At 35.4% G+C, this 15,054-nt stretch overlaps 1 non-coding gene across 1 annotated transcript; it reads right to left on the bottom strand.

Annotated features, from left to right (window-relative positions):
* Window positions 1–4,387: 4,387 nt before the first annotated feature.
* Window positions 4,388–4,493, bottom strand: LOC111481324. Its single transcript, XR_002718038.1, has one exon. It is a non-coding gene; the product is annotated as a Plant small nucleolar RNA R71 (small nucleolar RNA).
* Window positions 4,494–15,054: the final 10,561 nt, after the last annotated feature.

The following is a 15,054-nucleotide window of genomic DNA, read 5'->3' as shown; positions in this document are numbered from 1 at the left end:
CCTAGTATGACGTCAAAATCCGTCATATCTACTACCTTTAAGTCTACGTGGATGGTTTGTCCAACTATTACCACTTGTCCGTCATTTACTCTATTTTTCGTAACTAAGTCTACCCCTGCTAGGGTACCGACCGACAATACATGCATTAGGGGTTCTACTACGAACCCTGCTTGTTTATCAAATGGTAAAGAAAAAAAGGAATGGGTAGAACCAGAATCAAACAATGTCAACGCAAAGTGTCCTAGTATAGAAAGCGTACTTGTCACCACGGTGTCAGATGTTCCCGCCTCTTTACTGGTCGTTGCATATGCCCTGGTTTGTGGGCGGGTTTGTATGGTGGCTCTCGAATGACCGGTCCTTTAAGGGGTTCCCTTGGATTTCCCGAGTTCCTTGTAGGGCAAGTTCTAGCCACATGACCTGCATGTCCACAGATATAACACATACCTGAGCCCGCCCAACATCTCCCAACAAGTTCATTTCCATAGTTACAGCATAGGGGCTTCTTTAGGGCTATTAGGGGTGGAGCAAGTAGCCTACTCTGATATCGAGGTCTCTGGAGCGGTGGTTGGAATTCTGTGGTTTCGACTTCGACAGGGCGTTTCCACCCTGTGACAATCGTTGGCTCTGTTTTTTTTCTCCTCCGGGGGTTCCTCTAGGGCAACCGTCCTTAGGGCCTCTTTATAGGTTTTTGGGTTAAAGGCCTCCAACATGCGGCGGGTTTTCGGGTTCAATCCCAACACAAATTTTTCTGTCTGTTTCTCTTCAATGTCAGCTAATGACGATGCAAACCTTCTCAATCTCATGAAGTCTTGATCATACTGATCCACCGTGCAATCACCTTGGGTTAAGTGGTTAAACTCTTGTTGTTTCTTTATACGGGTTTCCTTTGGATAATAATATTTTAGAAAGGCTTCCTTAAAGGTTCCCCACGTTGTAATTCCCCCGCCCGGGTTGATGCTCTGTTTATTATCCAACCACCACCCTTCTGCATCTTTTTGTAACACATACGTCGCACACACCACCTTATGTTCATTAGGGCATCTCATTGATTCAAAGGTCATTTCCATGTTTGCGATCCACATTTGAGCCGCTGGGGATCTTCCTTTGAACCCACAAAAGGACGGGGGTTGTACCGTCTAAAATCCTTTAACATACTCGCACCCCTATCCGGATGCGGGTTGTTGGCCGGTTGTATAGCTACCGCATCCACCAGTTGCGTGGCCGTCGATTGGCTGGTTGCGTGGCCATTGTGTGGCTAACAATGTGGCATGTTGTGTGGCTAGCATGGTTTGCATTGTCGTTTGGAGGGATTCCAACATTAACCTTGTAGCGGGGTCTAACTCGGCCTGTGGTGCAGCTTGAGGGGGCGGAGTGTATTTAGTTGGGAGTACAGCTTGTGGGGGAGATGCATATTCAGGAGGTGGTACGGTTTGTGGGGGAGGTGCATTTTCGGGTGGTGGTACAGTTTGTGGGTGAGGTGCGTATTCAGGAGGTGGTACAAACGCATATGGTCCAATAGTCGACCCCTCTTGGGAAGAGCTTCTATTGGCTTCTCCTCTTCCCCCTCTCCTAATGGGAGGTCGTCCTCTCCCCCTCCTACCTCTTCTACGTCTTCTGTGCGACTTGGTTCTAGAAACCAAGAAAAGGATTCTAGCTAAGTTTATGATTTACTCATAACATTCCCTACATCCTATCTTATAATTCATATAGAAGAAAACATAAATATCATAACGTAAAGACATGCATTACATCAGATCACATCACAACACATTTTCATATAGTATGATATCATGCATCATTTAAAGCCAACCACATTAAATATATCACAAAGATCATACATCCTTCATTTTACATAAGTATACCTGGCAATGTCAGGGCATTGGTAATTGGACCGTGGAACATGACAAGCCTACTATGTAGGCTAGTCTACAAGATCTATAACCTAGGGCTCTAATACCAATTGTAACGACCTTAAATTTTTACTTATTTAATCTAAGGTCATTACTATACCTTGAAATGCGGAATATACATTAAATGGGCCCTGTTCATAAATGCAACTTACACTTGCCTTTTATTACCTCGTGAAAGAGAAAATGATTACAAGGGAAAGAAAGGAAAAGAACATTATTGAAATAAAGGAAAAGGAACAAAACCGAAATGAATGTCTTATACTACCCTATGGTTTATTATGCAAATACAACTCAACCTTTACTAACATATACTAGTGATGCAAACCAAATTCAACCTAGACTATGAAATGGAAAAACAACTACCCTATGCATGTGCCACGGTCCCGAGGTGTATAATGCCACCGTCTTTGTCACATGGGTGCCTTGCCCTTATCTACAAAAGTAAAGTAGCACAAGGCTTGAGTATTTCTAGAATACTCAGTAAGTGACCTCCTATCGGGGTTATGCAACAATCACATGCAATGAAATGATGGGACCTATCGTTTTGTTTTCCCTACGATGCAGTCCTAACGGGTAATCATGGACGTATACCATATACTCTACACACAGCCCATACGTGCGAGTATGGGCTCACCAGCTAGTTCGCACACCGCTGGGCCACTGTCCTTATCCGGTGGGCATACTCTGGGAGCCCCTTATGTCGAGACCCGTTAAAACTAGAACCGTCACGGCAGCACTATGCAATGTATAACGATCGTTGTCCTGTCATTGGATGTACGCGTCTGTACCCTCGTGATGGGATGGGGGTATCCCCCAGATGCATGAACACACATAATGCATGAGGTCCCCCTATTTCTACATTTATCTTTAATGACCATAACCCCCCTGTCACGTTCCATGCTTCATGTCATTCTCATTTTCAATTCTCATATCATACACATTTCTATCGGGGTTATGATTCCAGATAGTTTACCGTGTTTCATGTCATACAATTTATCCTGTTCACATTCACATACTCCATACAAACATGGAAAAATCATTCAAGGACCATATATCGTCACATGCATAACATATCACATCAAACTAAGCAGCATACGTAGCATACATAGCATACATTCACGTTCACATGATTTCACACTTAAGCACATTAAACTAGCATACAATTTAATGACACGTGCAAATCCACGGGCACGTGCCAATATACAGCAAATGACGCATAACCTACGACGGGTGAGTCACTTACATGGTAGGCCTTAGCCGAAGTACTCCCTAGAATATAACGTAAGCTCCTAGCTCCTCGCTCCTCATGAACGTTCTACGCTTCCATTGGTGGTTGGTTCTTATTGGTTCATTCATCACTTTCGTTAGTATTTCAAAAATATAATTAATTCCCAACTTGAATTTGTGAAATACGACCTTAAAATGTTCTATTTAACCTTAAACAGGGCCAAAACTAAGTTCGAGAGGGTCGGAACGGTGACAAACGGACTGGAAATAGGTTTCTTGAGCCGAATAAGCTGTCGGAGCCGAGAAGCTGCGTCGAGCCAATTGAGCCGCTGGAGCCGAGGGGAACCGCACTGCATACGTGCCACGTGGCACAATCAGAGAGCAACGGGTGTGCAGGGGTCTCGGGTTGAGGCGCGGGTTTTCGGATAGCTCGCGAGTCTCGGGCCGTATGCGGGTGATGGGTCGTTCGCGGGTGACAGGCCGTTCACGGGTGAAGGAAAAATGCAGGCGGGTTGGGCTTATGTGTTTTGGACTGACTCTAGGGGACTAGGTTCGGTTTGGGTTACAGGATCTAGGCCTCGGGTCGAACTTCATCCTCTTCGCTCGATTGCCTGCACGTTTTTTTGGCGACCTTTCTCTCTCCTCGATAACGTTGTCTCGACGTCATTTTTCCCTCCTTTTCTCTCCGTTCCCGAGTCTCTTCTTCACCCTAGCCCCGTTTTTGGTACAAATTTTGTTTGTAAGGGCCTCACACTCTCGGATTTGGAGAAGTTCGAAAGTTCGACGTTCCGTCTTCCTTGCTGACGGTGTTCAACGTAAAGGATTCGTCTAAATCTACTCTTGATGGGTGTAAAAGGTTCTGGGATTACTTTTGTGGGGTAAAATGGAAGTTTTGACGTCGTTCTTGTATGGTTCAACTTCTCCGGAGTTTCGTCGAGGTTTTCTGTTTCTTCTCGTTTTTTTCACTGTTTTCGTTCTTTGTAGGTCGTTTCGGGGTGGATGAAGGTCAGGGTCGAGTTCTGTGGCATCCCAGCCTTCGGCCGCCCTTTGTGGGTCGTGTGCAAGCGAAAACTCCAGCGTTCGACGGAGTTTTCGGCTCTGCCGACGACCCCCTCCCCCATTTTTTTCGTTTTGTTTTTTGTTTGTTTTCGGTTCGGTTACAAATACCTTAGCACCAGGAACAATTGATTCTTGGAATAGTCTAGTAGAGAAATTTTTGATCAAGTATGTTCCACCCACTAGAAACGCATGGTTCAGAAATGAGATTATTTATTTTCAACAGTTTGAAGATGAGACACTAAGTGAAGCTTGGGAAAGATTCAAAAAGATGCTTAGAAAGTGTCCTCACCATGGACTTCCACATTGTATCCAAATTAAGACTTTCTACAATGGATTTAATATTGCTACTAAACAAATAGTGGATGCTTCCGCCAATGGAGATATTTTGTCAAAGACATACAATGAAGCATATGAAATTTTAGAGAGAATAGCATCTAACAATTGTCAATGGGCCGATGTGAGAAGTAATCCAAGAAAGAAGACCCGAGGAATATAGTAGCCGACTTCATCGAGTTGACCCAGGCTCACAAGGTTAGCCTTAAGACTCGGGATGAAGTAGACACCGGTTATCTTGCGATGCTCGCCTCCCCTGCCAACGAACAAGATGGTGCCACGCCCTTCGATCTCGACGATGGAGTCGGTTGAACTTCACCGTCTTGTGAATCCCTAAGTCGAGCTCGGCGAACGCAAACTTTGTTGGCTTTTTGGCCCTTAATCTCAAATTAATTAATTGATGTTTTGATGATAACAAACCTACATTCAATTATTAACAATTCTCAGTATTTTGTCTAGTGTAAGGTTGGGAATAACGATTTCAACGTCTTTTTTGGTTCACTTAAATTAGAGTTAAAATGAAGAAGTTTCAGTCAAAACAAGATACTCGACGTGATGATGTGGCGGCAAAATTGACATCATGGACCGACTACAAAATTGACATGTTAGACCAATCGAAGTATGACATTCATAACTTTGGTAGAGTAATAAAGGGTGGACTTTTCAATCACTTTTAAATTGAAATAAAATTATTTGAATTATAAAATTATTTCAATTACATTTATAAAAATTTTCAATTACTTTTAAACCGTTACTCACATTATTTTCATTAATATTCTTTTATTATATATTTAAACGTATATATATATATATATAAATATAAAATAAAAATGAATTTAAAATAATATATACAGTGTTATATTTTCTAACTCTTTACTATTTAAATTCTAAATTGTTATTAAGTTTTATGGCATGTTATAAGTTTCTTCTATAATTCATCTAATATATTGTATTAATTATCATATTCTATTTTTTTTTAAAAAAAAATCGATAATTAGAAAAATTTAATCACATTTAAATTATTATATTGTTGAAATCCTATTCACCCCTCTAGAGTTGCCATATCAATTTGACCATTGGTTTCAGAGCAGGTTACTCTTATTGATTTTTTTTATATAAACTTTATTTTTAGAGCTTATAGCAAATCTACTTGTTAAAAACGATTTTTGTGAAAGACAGTCAACTTCTAGACCTCCTCATTTTGATGGAACAAATTATTCGTATTGGAAAGCTAGAATGAAAACTTATTTGCAATATTCATTATTAATTATGGTTAAATGTTAGTAAAGGCCCTTGTATTCCAATAAAAAATATTAATAATACTGAGGACAATGTTTTTGTTTAATGCTAGTGCTTGTGTTTATTGTGCCCTAAATAATGATGAATTTAATTGAGTATCTATGTGCTCTTCACCATATGAAATTTGGAAAACTCTTGAGTGGTTTATTGTGCACCAAGTAATGATAAATTTAATAGAGTATCTATGTGCTCTTCATCATATGAAATTTGGAAAATTATTGAAGTAACTCATGAGGAAACAAATATTAGCACGTTAGTTCATGATTGTGAACTATTTAAAATGGTTGCAAATGAATCTATAGGTGATATATTTACTAGATTTACTAATATTTTAAATGCTTTGAAAAATCTTGAAAAAGTATATTCTACTTTCGAAAATGTCAGGAAAATTCTTAGGTCTCTACCTAAAAGTTGGGAAGCAAAAGTAACGTCAATTCAAGAAGCAAAGATCTCACAAACCTTCCTTTGGATGAACTTGTTGGTTCTCTCATGATGCATGAGATTACCATGAAGGAGCGCATGGAAGAGGAGGAGCGTATAGAAGAGGAATCCAAAAAGAAAGAAAAATATAGCTCTAAAGTTCATCACATTGGAAGTTGACTCCAATGATGAGAAAGCCCTTGATGAAGACGATGTTGCCTACTTCACATATAAATATAAAAATTTCATCAAAAGAGGAAACAATTTAGGAAACATTTCACCAACAAAAAAGGTGAAAAGAGCAAACATGATGAGATAATATGTTATGAATGTAAAAAGTTGGGTCATATAAGATCAGATTGTCCTCTCCTCAAATCATGTAAGAAATCCAAGAGAAAGCAACGAAGGCTACTTGGGATGATAGTGATGAAAGTGCAAGTGATGAAGAAATCACAAATTTTTGCTTCGTGGCTAATAGTAACAAAGAAAATGAAGAAAATGGGGTAATTCTCGAATCTCCTTCTTACGATGAATTATTTAATGTTTTTGAGGAGATAATTACTTAGTATGTTGTGCTCCAAAAGAAATATAAGACTTAAACGAAATTTCTTACTTAAAAGAGAATAATCATAATGTTCTAAAATTTGATATACCTCGTGAATAACATGTATTTAATTGTGATGAAAAAACTCCATTAATTGATAAAATTAAATTTCTTGAGCACGATTTTTGTGAAAAAGATAAGTTAATTAAATTACTCAAAAGAAAATGAATTAAATATTATGCCACAACTTGGTAAGGGTAAAGAGTCTATTAAAAAGTTAACCAAAGGTGCTCAAAATAAAATAATTGAAGCAGGTAAGCTTGTGGTGATATAAGAGGATTAGGCTATATTGATGAATGTTCTACTCCTTTTAGTTCTTAAACAATATTTGTTAAAGCATCTCTATTATGTCTAAGCCTAACATATACAAATATATATCTCATGATAAATCTAGATTTGTGCCTTTAATATAGGGTTGAAGGTCATATTAGACATAATTGCTTCAAATTGAAAAATTCTCAACACATTCTTAGGAATAAAATTGTTGAAAAATTCTCAATACATTCTTCAAGAATAAAATTTTCTAAAATATAAAATTTAACCATGTTTTATGAAATAATTATTCTATTGAAAATAGAATACTTAAAAATTTAACAATGTTTTAAGAAATAATTTTTCTATTGAAAATAGAATACTTACAAATTTAACAATGTTTAAGAAATAATTTTTCTATTGAAAATAGAATACCTAAACTTAGTCCAAAAAATAAATTATTGTATGATGTTGTTTGTTTCTCATACAATAAGTTTTTTTAAATATGAATGCAAACATGATTCTTAAATTTGTGGAGACTAACTTGTTAGGACCCAAATAAGTATGGGTAGCGAAAGGTAATTTTTGAATATCTTTGTTTTTAGGTATATTTGAAAGTCTCCAAGAAAAATAAGTTGTATTTGGATAATGGTTGCTCAAGACAAATGACGGGAAACAAATCCAAGTTTGTGAATCTTTCCAAGAAGGATGGTGACTTATTATGTTACGACCCGAAGTTTTCTACTTAATTTAAGGTCGCTGGCGTAAACGTATCATAAACATTGAATGCGGAAGACTTCATTTAAATTCCATAAAACATCACTTTTATCTTAAAACACAACCATGGACTTACGTGTTTCGAAAACATCTTTAAAACGACACAACAAAAGACTAAATAAAATGAACAAGAGTGTAAGTTAAAAACATCCTATTCTAGCCTAAGTCTAAGAAACATAAATACCACTATCCTATGCATGTGCCATGGTCTCGAGTTGCGATGCTATCATCAGTCGTACAAGAATGCCTTGCCTTAACCTAAAAATTGTAGTAGCACATGGCTGGAGTATTTAAAGAAATACTCAGTAAGTGACCCCACTATTGGGGTTAAATGTAACAATCACATGCAATGAAATGATGGGACCTATCTTTCGTTTCGTTTCGTCTTCCCTACAGTGCTGTCCTAACGGGTAATCGTGGACGTGTACCATATACTTTACACACGCCCATACGTGTGAGTATGGGCTCACCAGCTAGTTCGCACACCTCTGAGCCACTTTCCTTATCCGATGGGCATACTTTGGGAGCCCTTTAGGTCGGACACCCGCTAAAACTAATAACTGTCATGGCAGCGCTATGCAAAACATAACGATTGTTGTCCTACCATTGGATGTACGCGTCCGTACCCTCGTGATGGGATAAGGGTATCCCCCAAATGCTTAAGCACACATAATGCATGAGGTCCCGAAACTTTTCCATTTTCATTATCCTTTAATACAACCCCGCTAGCATTATGTACATATCATATTATTTTTCATATCGTTTCAGATATCATTTATCATTCATATCATATCGTTTATCGTAATTTCATGTCATTCATATCATGCTGTATACACAATTTAAGAGACCTAACATAATGTTCTATGCTTTTAACATAACATTTCATCATATACACATCATACCATGACATATTGCATCACAATGTATCATATCATAAACAAGTCATAACGTAAACACTTCGTAGTCATATCGTTCTCTAACTTATCATAGCCTTAACGTTCTTATACCTATCACAGACATATCATTACATAAACGTACCTTAGTCATATCATCACAAGAACGTAAACTAATGCTATCGTTCTATCAATCTATCACAAACCTATCCCTTTCTACCCGTAACCTAACCGTATTTTTCCATCAATCTCTCTAATCCATATCACTCCGGTATGTAACCTAACCTTAACGTTTCATAAACGCATTTTACTCCTATCGTTACATTTCGTTTTGTGTATCTTTCTCGTATCTTATCTCAAACATATCCTTGAACACATTGTACAGTAATTATTATCATACAATTCACATATTATAACATATACATAACATATAAGAAGTATATCGATCCATAGACAATTCACACATATCAATATATATGACACGTGTAGAACCACAAACAAAAGCTGTAAAATTTGATTCTAAGATAGATATTGGTATTTTTATTGGTTATTCATCTACTAGTAAAACTTATTGTAACGACCCAAAATTTTCTACTTAAATTTTAATTTAAGGTCGCTACTGTATAGCATAAACATTGAATGCGGAAAACTTCATTTCAATTCTATAAAACATAACCTTTATCTGAAAACACATCCATTGACTTATATGTTTCGAAAACATCCTTAAAACGAACAACAAAAGACCCGAAATTAAACAAATAAGCGTTTAAGTTTAAAACATCCTATTCTAACCTAAGTCTAAGAAAATAAATACCACTATCCTATGCATGTACTATGGTCTCGAGTTGCGATACCATTGTCAGTCGTACAGGAATGTCTTGCCTTAACCTAAAAAATGTAGTAGCACATGTTAAAAATATAGTAGCACATGACTTGAGTAATTAAAGAAATACTCAGTAAATGACCTCACTATTGAGGTTAAATGCAACAATCACATGCAAATGAGATGATGGGAGCTATCTTTCAATCTGTCTTCCTACGGCGTTGTTCTAACAGATAATTTGGATGTGTACCATATACTCTACACGCAACCCATACGTGCAAGTATGGGCTCACCAGCCAATTCGCACACTGCTGGGCCACTTTCCTTGTCGGGCAAGCATACTTTGGGAGCTCCTTAGGCCGAACACCCGTTAGAACTAGTAACCGTCACGACAGTGCTATGCAAAACATAACGATCGTTGTCCTGCCATTGGATGTACGCGTTCGTACCCTCGTGATGGAATAAGGGTATCCCCCAATGCATGAGCACACATAATGCATGAGGTCCCAAAACTTTTTCATTTTCATTATCATTTAATACAACCCCACTAGCATTATGTACATATCATATCATTTTTCATATCGTTTCAAATATCGTTCATCATTCATAACATATCTTTCTCATTCTTCAGTTCTCAAATCATACACAATTCTAACGGGGTTATATTTCATGCCATTTATCGTGATTTCATGTCATTCACATCATGTTGTATATACACAATTTAAGAGACCTAACATAACGTTCTATGCTTTTAACATAACATTTTATCATATACATATCATACCATGACATAGTGCATCACAATGTATCATATCATAAACAAGTCATAACGTAAACACTTCGTAATCATATCGTTCTCTAACTTATCATAGCCTTAACGTTCTTCTACCTATCACAGACATATCATTACATGAACGTAACTTAGTCGTATCTTCACAAGAACGTATCCTAACGCTATCGTTCTATCAATCTATCACACACCTATCCCTTTCTACCCGTAACCTAACCGTATTTTTCCATCAATCTCTCTTATCCATATCACTCCGGTATGTAACCTAACCTTAACGTTTCATGAACGTATTTTACTCCTATCATTACATTTTGTTTCGTGCATCTTTCTCTTATCCTATCTCAAACATATCTTTGAACACATCGTACTGTAATTATTACCATACAATTCACCTATTGTAACGTATACATAACATATAAGAAGCATATCGATCCACAGATAATTCACACATATCAATATATATGACACGTGCAGAACCACGGGACACGTGTCAACATCAAATATAACCATGCCGATAGTAAGGTCACTTACCTGGTTAGCTTAAGTTGTTGTCACGAATATATCGTTAATGAAAGTTCGATTCCATCATTTGAAATCCAAGTCAACCTATATGAGCCCATGTCATCGGTTTCAAATTTTAACTATATAAAATTATTTCTCTAATTTACATTTTCATCTTAAAAATTATGATATTTTATGTTAGACAAAATTTAACGGAGTTCATTCCCCTCTCATATTTCCTGTTTTATTGTTAAATTCTCTTTAACAAGTTTTATTGTTAAATTCTCTTCAACAAATCTTTCCTCCATCTCCCCCCTCTCTCTCTCATTATTTTCAATAGATTTTCAATTGTGTAAACACATATTATATTACTGACCAATTTTAAGTGGACGGTTTGGCTACGAACTTCGTGTTTATAGATATGACAACTAAAATTTTATTGAATCTAACCTTATTTAGTATAACTTAAAATGCTAACAAAAGTTTAATCAATTGGATATGGGATAGGAGGACCTGGTCAAATATGAAAGAAGACTTGATCCTAAATTAATTTCTTATAACCATAACTATAAAAGAAAAAGGAAATAGATAGGATTTTATAGTAATAACATACCAAAATCTCTAAATCTGCCATTGGCTTAGGTTGAAAGCCTTTTTTTTTCTGTTTATTTGTGCAATTGGCTGGTTGGATGAGAGATAATTGTGGGAAGGGATTGGACGCTAGTGGAGAGAGGTGGAAAATGTTGTTTTTTTTGTTTATTTATTTATTTATTATTATTATTGTTATTTAACTATTTTTTTTATAATTATTTTTTTTTTTGTTTATTTATTTCTTTATTTATGATTTATTTTTATTTTTTTATTTTTTTGGGCTATTACATTATATACCTCTAAAACAAACTTTCGTCCTCGAAAGTGTTTTAATCCTTTAATGACTCGGGTCGTTATTCTGAGGGTTCTTTGTTAAGCCTTGAAGTACAACTAAAGAAAAATTCTTAACAAGTATATCCTAATCCATATGAGTCAAACATTTCTTTGCGTGCATAAAACTTTGTTAAGCCTATCACTTGGTATTCATAAAATCTTTGATTTCTTATAACGTGTCTTGACGGATAGTTATGTATTTTAAATCTTAATTCATACTCCAAAGTTTTTATAATTCCCTAAAATCTTTCATACTTACCTTAATATCATAAATAAGTTTCATAATTTTCCTATAGTATTTTGAGTCATCTAGGATTTTGAAAACGTCATAGAATTTTCATAAGGGTCTTTTGGTTATTTACCACCCCAAATCTTGGTTTAATTCTTCAGCATATTCCAATGACCTTATAACTTTGTGTAATCCCATTACACCATGACATAAGACTCCTCATCAAATTTCATGTCATTTAGAGGTCACTTTGGTCATAAGCTAGTGGTACATATTTATAGGGGCATTTTAGTCATTTTACACCTATACTTGGTTTAGCCTGTTATCATAATCTAATGGTCACAAAATTTCGTATATAACATTATCATGTCATATTGAGTTTTTTTCTAAAATTTCATCGGCAACATAATTCATCTAAGGTTTGTGGCTCAGACACTTCATTGAAATAAATGTTCATGTGTACAATAAGGTTGACAAACTTACTCAATCTGAATAGTCTCTCGTTCACTATGATTCTATCTACTTGATCAATAGTTTTACTAGATTCTACTTTACTTTGTTCTCCAAATTAGATTCTCTTAACTTTGCTAAAGGTTCACTAATGGACCTTTTTATTCATACATCCTCAAAAGCTCATTTTTACATACTAAATCTCCGCCTACACAAGAAAATTGTTGATAAAACCCTAAAATGACACTTTCTTTTGATCGAATTTTCTCTCTCTCTCTCCTTATCATTAAAGGACAAAGAAAAATTTCAGGGTAGAAATATTCTCGAGAATTTCTCTTAAGATTCGAACCTATAGCTGATGATAGAGCTGGAATAGATATTTTCTGTTTCCTACTACTCACACACTCGTATCTTTGTTTCTCGATCAATCTCTAATTCTAATCTTCCTCCCCAATCAAATATTATGGTGTCGGTATAGACGGAAATTTTATTATAGTCCAATTCTGACCAGTAATAGATACCGAGGCTTTATAATATTTGAGTGATCACAATTATGTATAGTCCATTTACTAGAGAAGTTTCTAGGGAATTCATTAGAGAAATGTTTCCAATTAAAATTGTTAGTTCGGTATATTTTTTAATAATTAAAAAGAAAAAAAAGAATTATTTTCCCTTCCTCATTATTGTTTGTGTCTACTTGATTTGGTTCATCATTAATGTCTCATCTTTGTAGATGAATTTCATATACAAATTTGCCTATTTTCCCTACAAAATCAAGAAATTTGTAATATTTCTTCTCTTTCCCCGCTACCTACCCCAATTCTAGCAAATTTTTGGAGTCAAAATAATGATATGAAACTGGTTAAGAACTCCACCCTATCCCAATGCAAATAGAATGCACTAGTAAATCACATGGATCTACGAACGACTTCTTGTATTTGATTTGTGGTCAAGCTAGAGTTTGAGGATTTGGTAACTTTCATAGGAAAATTATCAAATAGGCTTTTCTCTTGGTATACCTTATCTAGTACAACCCAAAACTAATGTTCCTATAACCATAACGGAACCCTTTCAAGTCTTTGTAATATCAAGAATGGGCTTAACAAAATTCTCTTCTAAAAATTGGTATTATATAAGCATGGTAGATATCCTCAGATGCCATAAAACTTGGGATACTTGAAAATCAAACTTAAAATGACAGTCTTGAAACTTTAACTAAAGTAATACCTTTTAACGAGGTTGACATTGCGAGGAAAAATTGATTGGTAATTTCTACAATAATTTGTTTATGTTGAGCTTCCTGAGTGCATTTGCGTACCCTAAGGAGGATTACCACAAAACTTCTAGTTGATTTAGATATAATGTCCCACTCTAATCCTCGTGTATTAAATCATGGTTTCTTAAATTTAAGGTATCTTGACAATCTCATACCGTAGTCCCTCTCCATATAGCTCTAAAATTTTGACCATGATCGTAATGCCTCGTCCAAACTGTGGCTCGATACTTTTAAATCACCTCACAACTTCCATAATTGGTTGTATTATTATTATTATTATAATTTTCAACTCGTATTAAGGCAGGAAAGTTTTCTACATCTCAGTACTTCCAAGGCCCACTTCCATTAAAGGCACTTATGTCATTCACCAATCAATTTAAGTATACATGTTTTAAACTTTTATGGTCTTAACTCAATTTTTTTTCTTACTATACTTTAATTTCATCTTTACATACTTCAAGGTTTGAAATTTTATTTCAGACACTACCACTTTTAATATCTATAGTATACTATAAGATATTGACATCTATCAAGCTTATTAGGTCATTTTGTTTCATCTAAAACTACTTACTCTTCAGTATACATTGGTACATTCATTCCCATCTCTATGGTTATAAGACTGTGTAGTTTATCTATGTTCGAGATGTCTAACTAAAACATATGATCTTGCTTAGCAAAATCATTTTCACGCATGCACTAACATTTAATAGCTTACTAAAACTATAGCTACTCATTCACAGCAACAATCTCAGTAAACCTAAACATCATCAATACAACAATTTACATTCACATTCCATGCAAGGTAAAACATAACGTATTCTAAATTATAATAAATATAGAATTAAACTAACATGAATGCAGTAAATTATAATACAATCAATAGAGTAAAAGTCCAATTATGAGTTATATTTTATAATGACCCAGCAATAACAAAATACACAATAAACGACATTTCAATTTCTTATCTTACGCAAGACATACTTGACGGAGACGGGGCATCGACGGTGGGACCATGGAACATGTCAAGCCTACTACCTCGTAGGCTAGTCTACAAGATGATAATAATAATAAATAAATAAATAAATAAAAATAATTATAAACAAAATATATACATTAAAATAATAATAATTCATAAATAAATAACTAAAAAGGATTACTTAAAAATAAAAATAAAAATAAAATTTACTCACCTCTCTCCACTAACATCTCATCCCAACTGCATCCTCCTTCCTCAACCCCACCATATGTCCAAAAAAATAAACAAAAAAAAAAGTCAGATTTGAGAAA

This window comes from Cucurbita maxima, unplaced genomic scaffold, assembly GCF_002738345.1.
Source record: "Cucurbita maxima cultivar Rimu unplaced genomic scaffold, Cmax_1.0 Cma_Scf00006, whole genome shotgun sequence".
NCBI lineage: Eukaryota > Viridiplantae > Streptophyta > Magnoliopsida > Cucurbitales > Cucurbitaceae > Cucurbita > Cucurbita maxima.
The sequence above is the reverse complement of the archived record's forward strand: the minus strand, read 5'-3'. Positions and strand labels throughout refer to the sequence as shown.